Source organism: Bubalus kerabau, chromosome 1, assembly GCF_029407905.1.
Source record: "Bubalus kerabau isolate K-KA32 ecotype Philippines breed swamp buffalo chromosome 1, PCC_UOA_SB_1v2, whole genome shotgun sequence".
NCBI classification, from domain to species: Eukaryota; Metazoa; Chordata; class Mammalia; order Artiodactyla; family Bovidae; genus Bubalus; species Bubalus kerabau.
In genome coordinates this window covers 135,904,410-135,927,932 of record NC_073624.1, presented here as the reverse complement: position 1 = coordinate 135,927,932, position 23,523 = coordinate 135,904,410, and the positions used below count along the sequence as shown (strand labels likewise).

The 23,523-nt window shown below is 39.9% G+C and overlaps 1 protein-coding gene and 1 long non-coding RNA gene across 6 annotated transcripts in view; one reads left to right on the top strand and one right to left on the bottom strand.

Annotated features, from left to right (window-relative positions):
- Positions 1 to 23,523, bottom strand: part of CHRM3 (cholinergic receptor muscarinic 3) — a 567,088-nt gene that overhangs the window by 26,788 nt on the left and 516,777 nt on the right. The gene's annotated exons all lie outside the window — the stretch shown is intronic.
- LOC129658149 (uncharacterized) lies at positions 1,632 to 4,157 on the top strand. 3 transcript variants are annotated; one of them, XR_008717295.1, is made up of 3 exons: positions 1,632 to 1,938; positions 2,201 to 2,521; positions 3,081 to 4,157. It is a non-coding gene; the product is annotated as an uncharacterized LOC129658149 (long non-coding RNA). The 3 variants fall into 3 exon arrangements; XR_008717294.1 differs by having other exon boundaries at positions 1,643 to 1,938; positions 2,312 to 2,521; XR_008717292.1 differs by having other exon boundaries at positions 1,650 to 1,985; positions 2,312 to 2,521.

Below are 23,523 nucleotides of genomic sequence, written 5' to 3'. Positions count from 1 at the left end.
ATGAGTGCCTGAGTATGGGGTTAAATAAATTCATTAAGCACTTCAAATGCAGAACACATATGAAATAGATCATGTTTGGTAAAGACAGAAAACTGCTAGATTCTGTGCTAGTTTTTTGGGATGAATAAGACAAGTGAAAGGTTACATTTTCATAGTAAGGAGAATCCTTCAAAAAAATGAATGGACATAATTGTGTTGCAGAAAAGAAATAAAGCTCTGAGCTGCAGTTAAAGGGCATGTGTAAATTGGAAACCCAATTTTAGAAAATAAGGGCAGGGGTCAGGTCTCTAAGGAGGTGTCATTTAACCTGAGAACTAAAGCATAAAATAGTGGAGCCATGCAAAAAAGTTGGTGGAGTAGCATTGTGGGCTGAGAGATGTGGCTTCCTGATAAGGCAAAATTTTTTACATTAATATTTTATAATGATGAGTCAAAGGGGGACATACTTATTCTATTGAGTAACTGGTTAAATGTTGTCATTTGATGTTTCAGCAAAACCTATAGAGGGAACTTCCCTGGTGGCTCACACGATAAAGAAACTGTCTGCAATGCAGGAGACCGAAACCCGGGTTCAAGCCCTGGTTCAGGAAGATCCCCTGGAGTAGGAAATGGCAACCCACTCCAGTATTCTTTCCTGAAGAATTCCATGGACAGAGGAACCTGGCAGGCTACAGTCCATAGGGTTGCAAAGAGTCAGACATGACTGAGCGTAGCACAGCAGTCTATAGCAGGTAGAAACAGGCGGGAAATTCTCCAGAGCCACAAAGAAAACGTCCCATGCAGAGGGGATACATGAGTATGTATTTTCTAAGCTATTACAGCAAAGTGTTAGTCGCTCAGTCATGTTCGACTCTTTGTGACCCCACGGAAAGCAGCCCAGAAGGCTCCTCTGTCCATGAGATTCTCTAGGCAAGAATACTGGAGTGGGTAGCCACTCCATTCTCCAGGGCATTTTCCCAACCCAGGGATTGAACCTGGGTCTCCTGAGGTGCAGGCATATCCTTTATTGCCTGAGCCACCAAGGAAGCCCTCAGCAAGATGATCCTCAACGATCTTGGAGAGAATCCTTCCCATTGCAAAAGGTAGCCTCAAGATTGTGGAGTACCCTAGAATAGAAATCCCACCCTTTGGTAAATTTCAATTTACTGTAGGTTTATTGGACACTGCTACGTGGGTGCAGCCAATTTGCCCTACGTAAGGGGCTACTTTCGAGAAGTTCATAGCCTGTGACAAAAGACTCAGCCGCAATGGCCTTGTTGTATAAAGATATGTACCTATCAGGTGGAAATTTAGCATAGATTAGATTTTCCTTAAAATTTACTTTCTTATTGCTCCCATATAAATTAACCATTGAATGACTCTCATTGTTTCCTAAATATGCATTAATATGAACTATTGCTGTACCTCAGTTTCCTAAACAGTCAAGTGGAAAAGAGAACAGCACCCCCTGTCCTAGGACTGTGCTGGAATTAAATGAATTAATTTGTCATTTGAACAGTGTCTGCACATGGTAAGGACCCAGAAAGTGTGGACTGATTATAGCTATCCTTTACTAGTGTCACCAGGAGACTTCTTAATTCAAAACCCCTTAATTAGTAATAACAAGCCAAATGAACAGTTAAAATCACCAGCATTTGGAGCCGGTTTGCACTAATTAGCAGATGATTTGGGGCAAGTAATCATTCCCTGCAGGTTTTGTTTTCTCCAAGGTAAAATGAGGACAGTGAAGGAATAGTTGCTCTCTAGCTGTAACTTTGTTTTTCTAAATCCCTCAGTGCTTTCTTGCTGTAGGACTTCACTAGCAGTCCATCAAGAGAGGGACCTTCTGCCTTGCAGGGAAAAGAACCATAAAAAGGTTTTCTTCTGCTGGTGAAACTGGCACACAAACAACTTCCTTTAAATAGTTATTCAAAGGGCACAGGAAGCAGATGGTTGAGGGTGAGTTCCAACTCAGTGGCTTAGGGAAGAACCCTGGGAAAATTAAGGTAAAATCTGAAGATGTGGATTTTTCTGTTTGATTTAGGCTATAGGAAGCTTTTGGGGAAATGTGATGGAGGGCAGCATGAGGCAGCTGACGATCTGAATAAGAACCCAAGTATATTTGTGGATGGAACCCTGATCAATTTGCACTCTCTTTAATTCTTTCTCATTGCTTTCACTTTTTTCCCTTTCATTTTTACTCCTCCCACTTTCCTGTTAGGCGAGTTGGCGGCAGCTTCAGCAACCGGCACAAACTTCTGGTTGAGAGTTCTTTTCTTGGGCACTTGCTTGCCACCTTCATTTCTAAGTATCTTACCCATTGCTTCCTCAGCTGAGAACTAGGACTGCTGCTGTTTCCTCTTCTGAACTCAGAGGAATATCAGACAGATTAACAGCAACAAGAGATGTTTGAAACTCTCCATTGCATCTTCATGGCCATCAGAAACAGATACAATCGAAGTGCGTCCAATGCTGTTGTCATGACTGAAGATTTTAAGCAGAGATTTTAACTGCAGCAGAGGGACCAGACACGAAGCTGTCTGTGAGTCTGGAGGGATGGTGGTTGACTGGCCCTGCTTTGGACCAGAGAGTACTTCTCTAAGGGCATTGGAGGGTGAGAAGAAAGGGAGCAGTTCTCTCTCTCCTCTTTGGATTTCATCACTCTGGCTTTCTGCTCACCAGGCACTGCCAGCCTGTAGCCTGGTGCTTGGACCAACCAGTCCATGGAGCGCCCGATTTTCAATTTGATGATTCATAGCTTTCTGCTGGGGGAGTTTTCAATTGAAAGCAGAAAACTTGGCAGATTTGTAGACACTTGAGTAAACGTTTAGTGACACAAAATTGGTTTCTGAGGTAACATGGCTATAAACACCAAATTGATAAAACCTGGAAAGCAAAGCTCGATTTGAATGGCCTACAGAGGATTGGGATGTTTAAAGCAGTGCTTCTCAAGTCAGGGGAGGGGGAGGGGTCTAGTAGCTGCCGAGTCATCGGGGGGCTTGCTGAAAGTGCATGGTTCTTGGTCCTCATGCTAGACCTGCTGAGACAGAAGCTCTGGGGGTGACATCCAGCAATGAGGGTTGTTTTCATCATTTCTCTAGGGGATTCTGATGCTCATTCACATTGGAGGACTGCCTGTTTTCTTCCTGCTAGTATCTCTGCACTTGTCACTCTCTGGGTCTGGAAAGTCTTGCTTTACCCTCGAGGGTCACCTGGTCAAGCCCAGAAGATGCTGATGGAAAATCCCAGCCCACCCCTTCCAACCCAGCCTGGCTGAGTTGGGTGCCTCTGTTGGGCAGTCACAGAGCACCCAGCACATGTTCTCACATGGCAGTGATGAAATCAACTGCACTTCAGCTGCCCATCTGACCACCCGCTTCCCTTAGCACCTGTGGTCACCTGAGGGCAGATTTTTTTTTTAACAACTAAAAATGCTGAGAAGATAGTCATCACATAAAATTTTCCATGAGAAGAATCTGGATTTTCTTCTCACAAGAAGAAGCGTATCAACTGACCCCTGGGTTTGAATTCCTTTACAAAACTGAGTTTCAGTGTCTTCTTCTGTAAAATGGATCAATTACCTTTCTGCAGCAGTGTTGAAAATTTATTTGATTCTTAAAATTAAAAAAAAAAAGGACTATGGTTTTCCTAAAGTTCCCAACTTCCTATAGGATTTTAGTGAGAAATGCCTTTATGTTTCAAGATACAAATCTTTGGATTAAGTTCTGAATGAATGAGTATGATAGAATCTGTAAGTAGAAACTAAATTACCTGTGAGTGCCTTTTACATATTAAAATTACAAGCAAGCACAAAGACTCTTTGTAGGCCTGTGTTTATGAGAGAGAGATGGAGAAGTCCTAACATAAATTTGTTTCATTTTCTGTAAGCCCCTTCTGACAGAGCAATTTTCTGGACATTTTGTATTTGCTCTCTCTGTTGACGATATTGATGATGACTTGTGGAACGTGAAAACAAAGTGATGTTTGTCTTTTCCTGAGAGCTGTTCAATAAGCAAATGACTTTCTGCAAATTGGCCTGGTTTGAACCACTTTAGTGACCCCCAAAGTGAAGCCAAAAAAGGGTCATGAGCATAGAGAAGAGACTTATGGTTGTCAAAGGGGATGGAGGTTGGGAAGGAGATGGATTGGGGGTTTGGTGTTAGCAGATGCAAACTATTATATATAGGATGGATAAACTACAAGGTCCTACTGTGTAGCACAGGGAACTTTAATCAATATCCTATAATGAACCATAATGGAAAATAATACCAAAAAGAATATATGTATATAACTGAATCACTTTGTGCCAGAAGCTAACAAAACATTGTAAATCAACTATATTTCAATAAAAAAAATTTTAGAAAAGCCCATATATATATATGGGCTTCCTTGGTGGCTCAGATGGTAAAGAATCTGCCTGCAATGCGGGAGATTTGGGTTTGATCCCTGGGTCAAGAAGATGCCCCGGAGAAGGGAAAGGCAGTCTGCTCCAGTATTCTTTCCTGGAGAATCCCAAGGACAGAGGAGCCTGGTGGGCTACAGTCCATGGGGTTGCAAAGAGTTGGACACGACTGAGTGACTAACACTTTCTTTCACCTTTATATATATTTATATATATGATACCAAAAGTAGAGTAACTTCAATAGGAATCCCTCTGGTGTCCTAGTTTCTGCTATTTATGTGCTGGCACAGATGATTGGCCAGGGTGAGCTGACCAGAGCAGGTTGGTCACATTCGCTCTCCCAAGAATGTATATTTGGGACTGAATGGCAGGCAGTGGGTCAGTGAAGATGTACCTTCAGGCTATGGATGTTGTCTTTAGCTCACCATTTACATATGTGTAGAAAAGCTTGGAGAGAGTTGGTCTGCCTGAAAAACTGGGGCACAGCTGAAGACACAGTCCTTCTTGGGGTCCTAATGTCCTAGTTGCTGCTGCTGCTGCTAAATCGCTTCAGTCGTGTCCGACTCTGTGCGACCCCATAGACGACAGCCCACCAGGCTTCCCCGTCCCTGGGATTCTCCAGGCAAGAACACTGGAGTGGGTTGCCATTTCCTTGTCCAATGCATGAAAGTGTAAAGTGGAAGTGAAGTCGCTCAGTCGTGTCCGACGCTTAGTGACCCCATGGACTGCAGCGCCCCACATAAGTCTGGCCCTTTCCCGGCCCTCAGGTTTCCTGATACTCACTATCATTTCACAACTTCTTTGTTTTGCTTACACTATCTCCAGCCACTGTGAAGCTGACAAACCACAGGAGCTGTAATGTGTCGGTCGTAACGCATACCAACATCTTAACATTTAGAGATCAGATCAATTTTAAGGATGTGAGGCCTCTTTATCTCTGTATATCACTATTTTAAGTTATGCAAGAAGACGCCTTATATTGAAGCTGGTTATTTAAATAATTCCTATTTGTTAGACTAATACTACTAACAGCCAAAGGAGAGCTGGAACCAGGAACAAGTGCTGGATTGCCATTCTTTGATTGTGAATAATAAATAAAAGTGGAGTCATTCAGCATGTTACCAGTGGAAAAGGTATGGAAACCAGGTTTTTGATGCCTTCCATCTCCACAATTTAAGGATTAAGATGCAGTCAAGTATTGGGAATGCTATTTACTTCTATAACAATGCATAAACTACCTTCAAGGGGGAGGATTTGGGAAGGAGGTTGGGGTGGCAATAAGTGTTCTGATTTGGGGATGGAGGGAGCAACTCAATATAAATTTCTGTCCTTTAATTCATTTGAAATTGTCTTGGAAGAAACAACAGGAGAGATTATAAGAAGCATTACATAGAACCAATTCTAACTTCCAGTTAATTTTGACCAATTGCTAGTCATTTCCCCCAACATGCTAAATCAAAGACCAAGATGAGATTAACAATCTGAAGCTGAATGAACATAAAAAAACACAATGGCTACACAATGCTGTCTGAAGATTCAGCTCCTAACATAATTACTGTCAATAAAAAATACAATTCAGCTAAGCTAGGTCTTAATTGTCACACTGTTCCATAGATCAGGGGCTGACTGTAGACTAGATCTGGCAAGCCCCCCTTATTTTGTAAGGTCTGTTAAGAATGGTTTTTACCCTTTTAAGTGGTTCAACATAAAATCAAAAGAATAACATTTTGCAATGCATAGAAAGTATATGCAATTCCATCTTCAGTCTCTAAAATAAAGTTTACTGGAACAACCAGCCCCATTTGTTTACATTTTCATGCTATGACAGAGTTGAATAGTTGCAACCAAGAGAACAGGACAGGGAAACCTACAGTATTTGCTTTCTGGCCCTTCACAGAAAAAGTCTGTGGCCCCCTGCCATGGAAACCTGTCTATACTTCTTTGTAACAGGCATCTACTCTCAAGTCTTATTGTCCTGAAAGGCAGGAATCGTGTCTTATTACTACTATGTATCCAGCATGTGGCACAGGCTTCTCACATGGTTTGCATTCAGATATATATGGCAAATGATTGAAGAGTGAACTACTACTTTTTAAGGGCATTCTGCTAGAGAGCTAGATACAAAGACAGAATATACGGACCCTGTCCTTTGTTGTTGTTTAGTCGCTAAGTTGTGTCTGACTCTTTTATGACCCCATGGACTGTAGCCCACCATGGGAAAGGCTCCTTTGTCCATGGAATTTTCCAGACAAGAATACTGGAGTGGGTTGCCATTTCTTTCTCCAGACCCTGTCCTTAGGTTTGAATGTAACCAGGGACACTGAACATATACATCTGTGCATGTTCTAAATGAATGACATACAATGTATATGCACACATATATCAATTTATATTTATTTAAAATATATACATATCCTAAAACTAAAGTTACAAAGAGGCTATGTGAAGGAATCTATACACAGGGAAGTTCAAACTGAGTTCACGCTGAAGTCAAAACCAGTTCCGAAGACAAATGTTGGCGCCTTTGGCAAGTCACTTGTACTCCTGAGCCTCGGTTTCCTCATCTATAAAATGGGGATAGGGCCTACCTCTCCGGGTTCCTGTGAGGCCAAAATAAGATGATGTCTGTAGAATTCCTAGTCAAGAGGTGGGCATGAGATAAATGACAGTCCTTGTTTATTATTGAGTGGACACCGTGGAGACAGAGCCTGAGCCTTATGGACAGAACTGGGAGAAGAGGGGGGCCTTTAGCTGGCCTGCAAAGAACCAGATTCTGGATCTAAGAGGGCAGGTCAGCATCAGGAAGTATGTGGTGCATGCAGAGGAAAATAAAGATGGCAGTACGAGAGGGTGCATGTACTGGGAAACAGGAGGAAGTACAGAGGGAGAGAAACAGAAAATTATACGAAACCCCTGCTTCTGAGCTTTTGACTCTTGTGTGAAAATAACAGAGGTCAGCTACAGGAAGTGATAGCTGCAAGGTAGTTTTCAGAAAATTTCCCTCCACATTAACACATTACCAATGTAGGCTTTTGGTTTCTTCGAAGTTCTAGCCTTGAAGACCCTGCAGACATTTGAAGGCATACATCCCAATGTCCTTGCTGGGCCCTGCTATGATTTTAAAACCATCTGAGGACCCCATGAAGAGTCATGCTTCCCTAACAATTCCTGTAGTAGGGCCATTTCAAAAGTACTTTCTGGAGATGACGACCTTCTGGCCCTAGATTCTGCATGCAGTTCCAGAAGGAAAAATAAGAACCGAAGGGTTGTTCTGCAAATCTTTCAAGCTGAACAAGAGACATGTTGACTAAAGCACTGTTTTGGGCAGGTGGCTTATACTCTGAGGGACTCAGAGCCTGCTGATTCCTGAGGTCTGTTCATGACATCAATCACAGCATGTATATGACTAGAAAAAAACAGACCCATGATGCCAAAAATACTCCACAGTCTAGCCTGACTGCAGGCTGTCAGAATGTTATAATCTGATTTTTATACTTCCTGCTGATATTTGGACATTTTCACAAGTACAATGTTTACCTTTTTTGTTGTTGTCTTTTCTTTATAAAAGTTGACTGTGTAGACTCAGGCTTAACGAGGGCTGCCTAAGGAAAGGATGCTTGTCGAAGCCCACCATTCCTCAGTTGTTCAGGGTAAATCGTTTAGCCCCTGTTGCTTGTCTGTGGAGCTGATTTTGAGATTGGGCCCCTCTCACACATAGGCAGTGAGTTAGTTCTTTGTGGGAGGACCCCCACCATAGCTACTCTTCTTCATGGCCTACCCATCCCTGAAGGTTTGTTGGGTATATATAACTAGAGCTTTGATCTGTCACAGAGTATCTGAGTTGGAAGATATATCAGCTCGCCAACCTCAACAGACATGCCAGTTTCTCACCCATTTTTCACCTGTGAAAACTGAGGCCTTTAGGGTTTCAGTCTAAAACTGAGAAATGGCAACATGACAAAGGTTCAGGTCTTCTGACTCACAGGAAATTGTATTTTGACCACACCATGCAGCTGCCTTTCTAAACACTCAAGTCTCCCCATGACCTGGTGTTTAATGAGCAGCTCCAGGTCAGAGTGGACTGGGAACACAGGCCTCATCTATTTAATAAACAGCAGCAGTTTCCAAAGTGGCCAGAGTGGGTGGGGTATATTGGCCACCTTGCCAAGTTTATCAGAATAACCAGAGACTAGTTGTGTGTGTGTGTTTTCCTATTTTAGAATTCAATCACTGCAACTGTCTAAATTAATTAGCAAGACGTAGAAAGGCTACGTATAAACATTGTGGCCCAACCACTTTTTTCACTTTTGACTCCAGTTAAAATTTTTAGTGCACCCTTCATATTTGGCCAGTCTTTGGGAATACTGCCTTTTACTGATGAGAAAAGAAGGAACTATTCTAGTTTAATGTCCTTATATAAGTCTAAGACAGTAAGCATTAGAGCTCCAGAACCCCTCTTAGAGTGGAAGCCCATGGAACTACAGGGATCTACTCAAAATATGACAGCAGAGACATATTACAAACAAACAAACCAAAATGAAGTGAAGAGAAGAAACAAACCACTACTCATATATTCTGATTCAGGTTTACTACAGCACTTATTTCCATCCATACAGTACATAAAACATAGGAAGTATAGTCCCATAGGCTACTCTATAGTGCATTCCAGACAGCCTCTATATAAGTAATATGTGTTTACATAAATGCCATTATAATCCCAACTTTCCACTTTTCTTGATAATCTTCTCTCATTAGCAATCTTGGGAGTGCTTCCAGAATCCTAGCTTTGCAGAACCCTGTAGGACCATCTCTCTGCAGGGGTAGGTCAGAGATGTTACCTTAGATCAGAAGGGCAGCACATTCATGATGAGAAATACAAGGAGAAGGAAAGCACAGTATCACCTCTGTAATTGTTATTATTTCTGTCCCTGCTCCCTTGAAGTGAAGCTAGCTTTCAGGAATGCTGCAGGCAAAAATGAATGAATGAATGTCTCTTTAGTCTAAAGAGGATAAACACGCCCAGCACCTGTGATCACTCATCTATTTAATGCACTGGTGAAAATGGATGGACAGCAGGATCTTCTTGGAGCAGTTCGGCTTTAGACAGATTTTAATATTAAGGAAAGTGGCTAACAAAGTGGACAGCTATCCTGGAAGCATAACTGTAGAGTAACTACCCAACACAGTACACCCAGGAGTGGTTTCACTCCTCTCCAGAACACCAGGTGAAAATTTGGGGAAAAATATCTCAAGAACAAACAGCAAAAACCAGCCCTCAAAACCCTGAAACAGCTCACCTCTGAGAAGGAGCCATTTCGTCAGCTGATCCATCTTGCGTTTGAATTGTTCGTCTGTCTAGCGCTTGCAGGAAGGGATGGTGTCAGATGTCTGGCACCTTGCTGACACTCAACAAACAATATTAATCCTTATCATATGACTTCATTGAAGGCCTGCACAGGAAACTAACAGACAAAGTTTCATCTGTCCTCCTTGCCCGGAAGGGGTAATTCCACTTATTTGGACAACTGTAAGGTGCCTGGGAAATGGACATGTTCAGCTCTTTGCTCCTTACTTCTCCTCAAGTCCCTAGGTCTAAACAGGTGACTGTTCAGAGTATGTGACTTCTAGGTCTACTTCCTTCAGTCAGCCTTGCATACAAATGTCTATTCTTTCCTTCTTTAAATAATAAACTCCTTGTGTGCAAAGACTGTGTGATTTATACACTGCGAATCTTCCCAGCAGCACCTCATAGAATGTTTTCTAATCCTATTCAGCTTTGGGAACCAAGGAATAACTGGCCCACAAGAACACCAGAATGGCCCACAGCATGCCCATTTTGAGTAGAAGACAACGTACCTGGAACCAAGAAACAATGAGTTGAATGTGACTGTAAGTGCTACTTCCCTTCTCTCCAGATGCCTGCCACCAACTGCACTCTCATAATCAAGGCTGATGGGCTTCATGTCCCATCAATGAATATTTTCCAAACACCCAGGTAAAACAAGGCATACACAAAATTTAGACCCAGCTCTTCCCTACAGGTATTCAAAATTAGGCAAATGAAGAGATATGCACAGAAAGAGAGAACACCTACTAAGAGCTGATAAATACTGTAGTAAGTTCAAATTCAGAGCTCTGGGGGTGAGAGGAAGGAAGCAACCTTGGGTATGGATGCAGGTCTGAGTTGTGCATGCTTTGGGGAGTGCAGTCTGTTACTTTCGGATGAGCCAGGACTGGGGACTTGACTGTGGTTGATTGTGTGACCCAGGGAGAGGATCGCCTCCCATAAGGAAGCTGCAAACCTTCAGTCAAGTAAATTCACTGTTTCTCCTAATTGCCTAATTGTCATGTTTTAGGCTACCAGACTGTTCCAGACTGCATATTCTTCTCCAAAGGAGAGGTTAGAGATGGAAGTGGGGAGGAACTGTTGGCTTGTTCCCAGGGATGAAATAAGCCTTCTTCTGACTTGCCCTCCATCATTGTTTCAGGACCAATTCTCAACTCCTCCATCTACCTCTGTATCCAGCTTTCAGTCTGCATCACACTCCCTTGCATGTGGCTGACAATCTGTAGTGTCACATCCTATGGCTCCTTTCTGTGCACTCTGCTGGGGCTCCACACATCCCCCTCTTGCACACACCCCTTCATATCCCAGGGTTGCACAGGTCCACTCTCACCCCTACTCTAGATGATGCATACTTCTAGCTACTTGGACTAGACCAGCCACTCATCTCTAAATTCCTGCTGGGCTCCTCTGCCTTCCCCTTCCTTTTTAAATTAACAGTTTATTCATTTGCTTTTGAGAAGGTAATAAATTCACGTGGTTCACAATTTAAGAACTCTAAATGGAAGTGTTTCCCTGACATCCTTATCTCGCAGACACCCAGGGTTCTACCCCACAGGCAACCAATGTTTTCAGTGTCTCGTGATTTCTTTTAGGGATATTTTATGCATGTGTAAGTTTATAGATTCTGCTTCCTTCTCTTCATACAAATGGGAGCATGCTGTAAACACATGGGAGTTTATACTATAGATATAGTTCTCCATCTTGCTTTTTCTCATGTAAAATACCAAGGAGGAGAATAATTCCATGTCCTTTCACAGCGAGATTCCTCATTCTCTTCTATTGTATGGATGGATCATAACTTACTCAACTGGGACCATTTAGAATTTTTCCTGTATTTTTACTATTACACAAAATGCTGCAATGTACATTCTTCCTTCTGTATTTATTTAACACATGTCAGTATTCCTAGAAGTGGACTTGTAATTGTGATAGATGTTGTCACATTCTCCATCTTAGAAGATGTGTCAATTTATACCCCCATCAGCAACACTCAGAGGTGCCAGATTCTTATCACTCTTGACAACATAATGTGTCTCCATGCTTGTTAGTTTCTTTCAACCTGATAGAAAAAAATGAGATATTGGATAGTTTAATTTGGATATAATTCTATACTTAGAGAATTCAAGAGAATCCACTAAAAATCTTTCAGATTTCTGGTTTCTTTTTGGACTACAGTAACTTTAGAACTATTTCAGTATTAATGGGGATAGTGACTCCATGTTTTCCATGTTCCCATCTTTAGGAACCAGCCAATAGTTGTTCTATTTGCTACCCTGGTTGTTACTGATTAGACAAGAATACCTCTTGTGATGTTGAGGGGCTGGGCTAAGGCCTTTCAGGGCAAGGTTCTGGCCAATGAGATCAATCACACTGCAAAATGACACAGGACCTAATGTTTTTTGCTCTTGGGGAGTCTCAGTCTGAGCTGCACACCCAGAAGGAACAAAGTGGCCCTGGCTTCTGAGGATCTCCTAAGATGATGGTTGGGTCACTGAAGGTGCTGCTATCATAACCAGATTAAAGACCAGCCACTATCCCCCTTCTCTCAGATGACAGCTGAGCATGTCATTCTGCTTTCAGGGCAAGAAGGTCCAAACTTATATGCAAAGTGTCTCTTCCCTGCAACTTGCCAACCTACATAATATGAGATGCTGTGGTTTAGCCATTAGGAATATGGGGTTTGGAGTTCAACAGCCCACGTTTGAGTTCTGGTTCCGTCGTCTTGTAGCCTCCCACCACCTACTCCAAGCCTCATCAACTGACTGCAAGTTCCCTCCAGGCAAAAATACCTCCTGACGTCCTGAGACTCAAACAATTTATACAAACATTGATTCTAAACATTGAACCTAGAACTCATCTTAACGATCAAGCCTAGGGAAATTTTTCTGTGAATTTTTTTTTTCACAAGCACTTTATTTAGAATTATAAGGCTGAAAATAAATTAGAAAACTGTTGCGATTATTTTCCTAAAATTGTCCCTTAGTTTCAGGGGATTATCTGCTTTGACCTATATAGCCTAATGGAAAGAAGGTTCTGTGAATGTGGGCTGTACTTACCTGATTCAGAGCCTATGAGCTCCTGGTTTTGCTTTCTGCTTTATGAACCAGTGTGTGCCTTAGTTATATTTATTCTCATAACATGTTACTAACTAATAGGACACTTATAGAAATCAAATGCTACTGCTGCTGCTAAGTCGCTTCAGTTATGTCTGACTCTGTGCGACCCATAGACGGCAGCCCACCAGGCTTCTCCATCCCTGGGATTCTCCAGGCAAGAACACTGGAGTGGGTTGCCATTTCCTTCTCCAATGCATGAAAGTGAAAAGTGAAAGTGAAGTTGCTCAGTCGTGTCTGACTCTTAGCAACCCCATGGACTGCAGCCTACCAGGCCCCTCCATCCCTGGGATTCTCCAGGCAAGAATACTGGAGTGGGTTGCCATTTCCTTCTCCAATGCATGCATGCATGCTAAGTCGCTTCAGTCGTGTCCGACTCTATGTGACCCCATGGACAGCAGACCACCAGGCTCCTCCGTCCACAGGATTGTCTAGGCAAGAACACTGGAGTGGGTTGCCATTTCCTTCTCCAAGAAATCAAATGAACAACTGTAAAAACATTAAATTTAATTATTTGCCTATATGTTCAAACACACTCTACCTGGAAATCTCTATGTCCAAGAGCTATATTTAAATTTCACTTCTGTGTGTGTGTGTGTGTGTGTGTGTGTGTGTGTGTGTGTTCTACCACTCTCTTGGGGGTTAGCAAAGAAAAAAAGGAAAATAACCATGTTGATGGAATTGTCACTTAATGATTTCCAAAGCCATCACTGCACTGATTTTGACAAACCTGTAATTATGACTGTTTTCTTTGATTTATTCTGCAAATAAGTCAAAGTGATGATGATTATCCAAGAAGTTATGCTGCAAAGATGTTTCAATTTTCTCATACAGCTTCCTTTTTAATATCCTAGATTTCTCAGATAAGAGGAAAATAAACTTGCATAAAAGTTGTTTTTTCTAAAAGTCTGAATAATTATTGAGAAATTTAGCAAACTTCCTCTTGTGTTTACGTAGTAGAAAACATTCACAAAATCATGAGAGAACTCCAAGGACTTCAGAAGGCAGTCTCTTCCTTAATTTTGCAGCCTTCATTGAAACAAGCAATCCTGTCTAAACCTGGAGGCTGAGGGTCTGGATACTGTCATGCCATTCCCCTACTGCAAACCAGAAAACTGGAGAGCATGGCTGATTTACTGTAAGCTGTTCTATTGGATTTTCCTGATGGCTCTGTCTGGGCTCCACACAGAGTCTCAAAAGAGAGGCCTATTTCAAAGAATTCAATGTCCCATCTACAGAATTGTTCATCTCTCCCCAAACCATTTTTTTTCCTACTAAGACATTTATTCACTTAAAAAAATGACTTGATCAGTTTAACCCCTTACTATAATTACTTGAAGAAGTTCCAAAAGAAGAAAACAAAACAAAACATTGGATTGGAAGATTTAATTTCTCAGGGATATTTTCCAAGGGTTCTAGAGATATGCTTCCAGTTCTTAGGAGCTCAGCTAGGTCTCTATGGGAAGGGGACAAAGAAGCCCATGTGATCTTGAACACAGAACACACACTGTCTTACCCCTGCTGTGCTCCACTTGGTCACACGGATAATTACAAAGTCTTTGTGACCCTAGGCTACCTCTCCAGCCTCACCTTGGACCTTTCTCTGTACCATCCTTGCACTCCAGTGCCTTGGTCCTCTTTCAGGCTCTAACACTGGCCTTGTTTCTTTTCAAAACAGGCTTTTCATACTGTTTTCCTCTGTCTGAAATGAGCTTTCTCTGTTTGGTCTTGCTGAGTTAACAAAAATATCCTTTAGATCTCAACTCATTATCACTTCCTTGGGAAATCTCTCCAGGTTCCCCATCTACATCAATCTCCCACTGCAGGCTCCCCAAATACCAAAATAACTTTTTTTCAAAGACATTTCTGCAATTGTGATTTTTATGGGGTTTTTTTTGGGGGGATTTTATGTTTAATTGTGTAGTTATTAGATTAATAGTTCCTTCTCTTTCATAAGCTCCACAGCTTCTTTTTCTGTACATTGAATCCCTAGGGTCTAGCCGAGGGCCTGACTCATAAAATATATTCAACAGGACATAAACTGAATGTTATTAATAAAGATAATAATTATAGAAAGAAAACAACCTTCTAAATTTTAGTCATAATTACTCTACCAAGTGACTTATGAAATATTGGAGACTACATTTATTTGGCCTTTAATTTTCTTACCTTCTGAATATGAATAATAATAGTGTTCAAAGAACTATAAGAACAAAATAACATATGTGACTATAGCTTCTAGGGATTAATTAAAAAGATATTTGAAATGTTTCAAATATCTTAGATAAACTCTATCTCCTCCACACTATTTATAATAGCCAAGACATGGAAACAGCCTAACTGCCCACTGACAGATGGAAGATGTAGATGTGGTATATATATACAATGGAATACTAGCCAGTCATAGGAAAGAATAAAATAATGCTATTTGTATCAACATGGATGGGAAAGACAAATATTATGTGATATCATTTATATGTGGAATCTGAAATCTGACACAAGTAAACTTATTTACAAAACAGAAACAGACTCACAGACACAGAGGACAGACTTGTGGTTGTCAAGGGGGATGAGGGGCGAGGGAGGGTTGGATTGGGAGTCTAGGATTAGCAGGTGCAAACTATTATATATAGGAATATATATAGTAGTTTTAACAACATTCATATTTAATATACTACTACTACTAAGTTGCTCCAGTCATGTCTGACTCTTTGTGACCTCATAGACAGCAGCCCACCAGGCTCCACCATCCCTGGGATATGGTAATTATATTTATCATGTTGTACATTACATGGCTTCCCTGGTGGCTCAGATGGTAAAGAGTCTGCCTGCAATGTGGGAGACCTGGGTTCACTCCCTTGGTTGGGATGATCCCCTGGAGAAGGAAATGGCAACCTACTCCAGTATTCTTGCCTGGAGAATCCCATGGATGGAGGAGCTTGGCAGGCTATAGTCCCTGGGTCGCAAAGAGTCAGACATGACTGAGTGACTAAGATTGTACATCATATAGTACTTACAGCTTTTATAATGGAAAATTTCTCTGCTTTGACCATCTTCCTCTGATTTCTGCTCCCCACTCCCTCCCACCTCTGGTAACCACAAATCTGATCTCATTTTCTATGAGTTTGTTTCTGAGGCATAATTGAACTACACCTTGATGTTAGTTCTGTTATGCAACACAATGGTTTGACATTTCTGTACATTTCAAAACAATTACCAAGGTAAGTTAGTTACAATGTCACCATACAAAGATATTATATAATTACTGACTGCATTCCTCACACTGAATATTTCATATCATGACTCATTTATTTTGCATCTGAAAGTTTATACCTTTTAATCTCCTTCACTTATTTCTTTCCTCTTCCCATCTTCTTCCCCTCTGGCAACCACCTGTTTGTTCTCTGAATCTATAATTCCATTTCTGTTTTGTTATGCTTGTTCATTTGTTGTGTTTTTTAGATTCCACATATAACTGAAATCATACACTATTCATTTTTCTCTGTCTGGCTTATTTCACTTAACATAATACTCTCTAGGTCCACCCATATTGTTGCAAGTGTCAAGATTTCATTCTTTCTTAAAAGTGAGTAATATCCCATTATATGTATATCTTCTTTATCCATTCATCTAAGTAGATGAATCTACTGATGCCCATCTACTGATGGGCTCTTTGGTTGCTTCCATATCTTGGTTATTGTAAACAAGGCTGTTATGAACACAGGGGTGCATGCATCTTTTTAAATTAGTGTTTTTATTTTCTTTGGACATACACCCAGAAGTGGATTGGTGGTTGTATGGTTGTTCTATTTTTAATTTTTAAAGGGATCTCCATATACCTTTGATATCATGCTTATTGTTAAAGGCAGAAATGTAGGTATTCATATATTTAATAACAATAGTTTTTGTACAATACATTGTAGCTTACAATGAACTTTCACAGGCATTATTATAGTCCCATTTTATAAATGAGATAACAGGCTTTTATGTTAAGTGACTAAGTGTGTTGCCCAAGGTCACAGACCTAGTGAATGAAGAGCTGATACCTGAAAAGAGATTCTCTGATTTAAGTTTAGTGCTTAGCTCTGACTCCCTGAGCAATTTCCACCACCAGACAACTCCTTAGCAGCTTTCTCCTCATTGTGTCTGAATATGAGTTAGAGGAGATAGATTTTCTTTTTAACTGCTGAGTGTCAAGTTCTTTTGGCTGCACATTTTGTCCTCATTTTTTAAGCCTAGGATTTAGAGTCTTTCTGAAGCTCTTGTAATGATCACCTGAGGCCAGATGGTATCAATCACAGTAACCCCAGGGACAATCACTACCGCTGTAATGTACTGAGTGCTAACTCTGTTTCAGGTGCTGTCCTGGATCCTTTTCAGTTCAGTTCAGTACAGTCACTCAGTCGTGTCCAACTCTTTGCAACCCCATGAACTGCAGCATGCCAGGCCTCCTTGTCCATCACCAACTCCCGGAGTCCACCCAAACCCATGTCCATTGAGTTGGTGATGCCATCCAGCTATCTCGTCCTCTGTCGTCCCCTTCTCTTCCTGACCTCAATCTTTCCCAGCCTCAGGGTCTTTTCCAATGAGTCAGCTCTTCCCATCAGGTGGCCAAAGTACTGGAGTTTCAGCTTCAACATCAGTCCTTCCAATGAACACCCAGGACTGATCTCCTTTAGGATGGACTGGTTGGATCTCCTTGCAGTCCAAGGGACTCTCAAGAGTCTTCTCCAACACCACAGTTCAAAAGCATCAATTCTTTGGTGCTCAGCTTTCTTTATAGTCCAACTCTCACATCCATACATGACCACTGGAAAAACCATAGCCTTGACTAAACTGACCTTTGTTGACAAAGTAATGTCTCTGCTTTTTAATATGCTGTTTAGGTTGGTCATAACTTTCCTTTCAAGGAGTAAGTGTCTTTTAATTTCATGGGTGCAATCACCATCTACAGTGATTTTGGAGCCCAGAAAAATAAAGTCAGCCACTGTTTCCACTGTTTCCCCATCTATTTGCCATGAAGTGATGGGACCAGATGCCATGATCTTCATTTTCTGAATGTTGAGCTTTAAGCCAACTTTTTCACTCTCCTCTTTCACTTTCACTGGATCCTTTTAATCTACATCATTTTTTACAAGGATCTTACAAAATAGTATATACATTTTATAGTAAACAAATAGCCTTGCCCAAGGCCAGACTGCTTGATGCCAGAAGGATGAATCAAAACCAAGTCTGTCTGGATTGAGTTCTTCCTAATATACTCCTGCCTCTTTAATTCACAGAACAGGATCTAAGTATGGAAGAGAGTGATTTTAGATAAGCATGCATCTGGCTGGCATACACTGTCATGGTCACACAGCTGTTCAAGGACAGAATCTTTTCGGATTGGTTAGTAATAACCAAGCCATGTCTGTTGCTAAATACTTTTAGACTGACCTTTGATGTTAGGTACATACTTGGCACCTGTTTGCTCAGAGTTGAATCAGACACTTCTAAAAAATCAGGTTGTGCTGGTTGGTTGAAATGTCTCTGCTAATGGCAAAGCTTATATTTCTCGCTACCATCAATGGGCTGTGATAGATGGAGCCACCAAGTCTTTGAGTCATATACAGATGCTAAAGAAAAAATATAATAGTCACGTTTTTACTCTTTCTCAAAATTACAATTGGGTATGAGAAATAAAGTTGCAAAATTTCCCTATAGCAGTTTTAGGGAGTGAGTGAATTTAAAATCAGTGAAGTTCATCTCTGGATCCTGACTGGCTAAAAATATCAATGCCACTAGAATATGAAACCTTAAAAGCATTCTGACCCACCAGAAGAACAAAATCCTCACTGCTGATGGACCAAAAGCAATCAAGTAATTATCCTACTTCTGGTATATTCCTGTATGACAGAGAGAATAGGAGAAATAATTTTGATATCTTTGGGTAGTCAATCTTAAGTGTTAATCAGTGGTGTAGTAAGAAAAGGAAGATATGGTATTCTTCCCTATGTTTGTTCTGTCTTTCCCTTCTAACTCATATTTATTGTCTGCAAAGTACTGTTCTAGATACTTTACATATAATAATACTATACCTATTTTGAGATTCAGTGATTATATATATTTATGTCTGTGGGTATGTTTTAATATATATAAACACACAAACAAAACTTAGTACAATGTGGTATATATGATACAAGTTATCGTTCAGTCGCTAAGTCATGTTTCACTCTTTGTGAACCCAGGGACTGCAGTCTACCAGCCTTCTCTGTCCCTTACTAACTCCCAGAGTTTGTTCAAATTCATGTCCACTGAGTCAGTGATGCTATCTAACCATTTCATCCTCTGCTTCCCTCTTTTCCTTTTGCCTTCAATCTTTCCCAGCATCAGGGTCTTTTCCAATGAGTCAGCTCTTCACATCAGATGGCCAAAGTATGCTCCAATACTTCAGCAGCATCAGTTCTTCTAATGAATATTCAGGGTTGATTTCCTTTAGGATTGACTGGTTTGATCTCCTTGCTGTCCAAGGGACTCTCAAGAGTTTTCTCTAGTACCACAATTTGAAAGCATCAATTCTTCGGTACCCAGCCTTCTTTATGGTCCAACTCTCACACCCATACATAACTACTGGAAAAACCACAGCTTTGCCTATATGGACTTTTGTCAGTAAAGTGATGCCTTTGCTTTTTAATATGCTATCTATATAAGTATTATCTATTATTTACTCATTCAATTCCTACTTAAAAATAGTACAAGATCAACAAGCATGTGAAAAGCAGGCTCAACCTCATTCGTTATTAGAGAAATACAAATCAAAATCACAATAAGGTACTACTTCCTGGCCATTAGGAAAGCCATAGTTAAAAAAAAAAAATCAAAATAAAATGGAAAACAACAAGTGTTGGCAAGGACATGAAGAAATTGGAATCTTTATACATTGCTGGTGGGATGTAAAATAGTATAACCACTCTGGAAAACAGTCCTGGGGTTTTTCAAATGGTTAAACATAGGGTTGCAATATGATTCAACAATTCAGAGAAATGAAAACACATGTCCACACAAAAACTTGCACACAAATGTTCTTAGCAGCATTATTTATAATAGTCAAAGGGCAAAAACAACCCAGATGTCTAGCAACTGTTGACTGGATAAACAAATGTGGTATTTCCATAAAATGGATTATTATTCAGCCATAAAAAGTAATATAGCACTGATACACGGTACCATGTGGACAAACGTCAAAAATATTATGCTAAGTGAAGAAAGCAAGACACAAAAGGTCACTCATTGTATAATTTCATTCATATGAAATATCCAGAATAAATAAATCCATAGAGATAGAAAGAAGATCGGTGGTTGTCAGGGGCTGGGGGTAGGGGGAGTGACTACTTAAGCCATACAAGGTCTCCTTTTGAAACTAGATGGAGGTCATCATTACTAATATTGTGCATATATGAAATGTCACTGAATTGTATACTTTAAAATGGTTAGTGATTAATTTTATGCTATATAAATTCTACCTTGATTAAAAAAATCCTACAAACTGTATGAAGCAAATATAACACAATACAAGCAAATACAATCTCCTTTTTTTTTTCCAAATGAAAATACTCAGGCAGGTTAAGTACCTTGTTGCAATTTCCAAAAGTAGTTAATGCAAGAGCAAAACCAGAAGTCTAGGCAGTCTGATTCTAGAACACACACTCAAACAAACAACTACTTACTAATGTTCTTCTTACTATTTCTTTTGAACGTTCTTTGATTTGATTCAATGAGAATAAAAAGAGTTGATGACCTAGAGGGGTGGAATGGGGATAGGTCTGACTGAGGTTCTGGAGGGAGGGGATATATATATATACACACATATGGCTGATTCACATTGTTGTACAGCAGAAAGTAAAGCAACATTGTAAAGCAATCATACTCCAATTAAAAACAAATTTAAAAAAAAGGTAAGAGCATTCTAAAGACGGGTATGTGGAGAAGGAAAGGGATGATCTAATGCATACTTACAGTGAATGTATTCATGTGTATGATTAAAGAACAGCACCACTTGGCTGTGCAATACTGTGATATCAAAACAAGGATGCCAGTTTATGAGAGCTCTTGAAAACCAATCAATGAATTTAACGTTGGTGCTTTCTTGCTGTCTAATAAAATGACTAGGGCATCACTGAGTGAATTAATTTGAAGTCTTCTTGCTAGTAGGCAACCATTAAGAGTTATGATGTACACAGTGTGAACTACATAACCTCTACCTTGTACACATATTTATAGCCATATTTCTATGACATATAAATTGTTTAAACATAAACATTTTAACATCTAGATCACTTAACTGACTAGGGACCACACTAATTAATGTCCAAAGCAAGTTCAGCATCTAAGATTTCAGACAGATAGCAATGGGGTAAAATATGATGAAAGACTTATGGATAATTAAGTTCTTTGTCAGCTGATAAATTATTTTAATCTTTGTGTCCAATTGAACTGGAAAATCTGACTGTGCTGCTATTCCTTATGCTTGGCTAGCTACCCTCCAGGTCTCTTCATGACCTAGACAAAGTTAAAAAACAAAAGGCACCTCAAGTAATAGCAGAAATTACAAATTACTCAGAGAGAGCCTCTGGCACCACTAAGTAATAAGAGTAATTTTAAAATAGTCATAAATAAATAAGAACAAATGGCACATATTAGTTCAGTTTCCTTAGATCTAGTTTGTAACTTCAAAATCTTTTGGAATTATTAATTTAAGAAGGATGTTTTACTTATGTTTTAATTTTTATCTTTTGTTCATCATGGATGTTTTTGCATTAGTTTTTTAAAATTTATTTTTTGGCCACTCCCTGTGTAGCATGTGGGATCTTGGTCCCTAACCAGGAATTGAACCCATGCCCCCTGCAATGGAAGCTCAAAGTCTTAACCACTGGATAGCCAGGGAAGTCCTGGATGTTTTATCTTTAACTTGATTTTTATTATATACATACAATTTAAAAATCCAATTTTTTTGATCACTTTAAAATTTTTCATCTCGAAAGCAATAAATCTCATTTCATCTTTAGGAAACAGACTAGTGTTTTGCCTGTTTGTCAGAGCAGCTTTATAAATCAATGTTGGAAAGGCACCTTAGTTTTCATATCCTAGATTTAAGGAGATTTTTGTTCCAAATAAAAATGGTTTTTACCCTTTGGGAGGAGTGTTAAAATACTATGTTTTTTAAAAAAAATATTGGGATCAGTAACTGAAAGTTCTCTGTCTTGCTTTAGCAATTGTCTGTATGTCTCAAACTCACCACACATTCATTTCTACCCTGTGGCTTCTGATTTTCAAAAGTTTTAAACAGTCTCCTACAAAATCATCTAAGTTTTAAAGACAGCCCTGGATGCTAGTTGTCTTCAGGAAGCTTTTTCCAACCAAGTTGCTGCCACAAAGAAAGCATTGGCCAGCTCTACTTTTAATTTAGCAAGTGATTCATTACTTTTAATGTGCTATAGAGATTATGTTCAGCTGAAGGTTTGCTTAAAATTTTGTACTGAGATGGGCCTTGCCTACTCTCTTTATGAAATGTCATTCAAACAAATGTCAGCTCTTCCAAGGAATCTTCACTTACTATCTAAGCTCGTGGTTTCCCTTCCTTCCTCTCTCCTTCCAACCTTCCACCCATAAATGTTGATTAACCACCATCCATGTGTCACATACACTGTGCCAACTATCCCTGTCTTTCATGGATATTTCATGCAATATTATATGGCTGCCAACTGTCTTGCCAGTAATGATCTCATATAACCTACATGGCTATGAGCATCTTGGTTCAAGAACTGTGATTCATGGTTGCTAAAGAAATCAGCATGGTGAAGGGGAAGGAATACAGATGGGAACACAGAGTTAGGACAATTAACATCAGTTTCAAGGGAGCAGTGGATGAAGCCAAAAAGAGAACAGAGAATATTGGATCTCTGCTGAAGCTAGAAAAACTAGACTAAAATTTTCAGTAGTTTTTAATACTTAAGATCACCTGAAGTGATTCCCTCTTGGAAAATGTTAAAGAAAAACACCCACAACAACATAAAAATGAGTTACAATGATATGCCTCCTGAAATATTTAGGAGAACATGTACTGATGTCTGCAACTAACTTCAAAATCCACCAAGAAAACATGACAAATTGTTGGATGGATGTAAGCAGATACATGCTATAGCAAATATAGCACAAAACTAACTGTTGATTCTAGGAGGTGGGTTTAGGGATGTTGTTGTTGTTTAGTGGCTAAGTCATGTCCGACTCTTTGGGACTCCATCGACTACATGAACCCACGTCTCCTACACTGGCAGGCAGATTCTTTACTGCTGAGTCACCAGGGAAGATATTTACTGTAAAATTCTTTCAACTTTTCAGTATGTTTGAAAACTTTTATAATCAAAGTTGGGAGAGAAAGATAATTATAATATAAAAAGGCAATATAAAGAGATGTTCTCTTATTTTACCCATTTGTCAATCTATAAGCAGGCAAGTTTATCTGTGAATAAAGTCCGTTTATATGAGTGTGTGTGTGTGTGTGTGTGTGTGTGTTGTGAATCTGAAAAAAAAGATTCATTTGCTAGTAAAAACCCACTAATATTGACTAAGTTTCCTAGGACACAGTGAAAATATTCAGCTCAGTTCAGTTCCTCAGTCATATTTGACTCTTTGTGACCCCATGG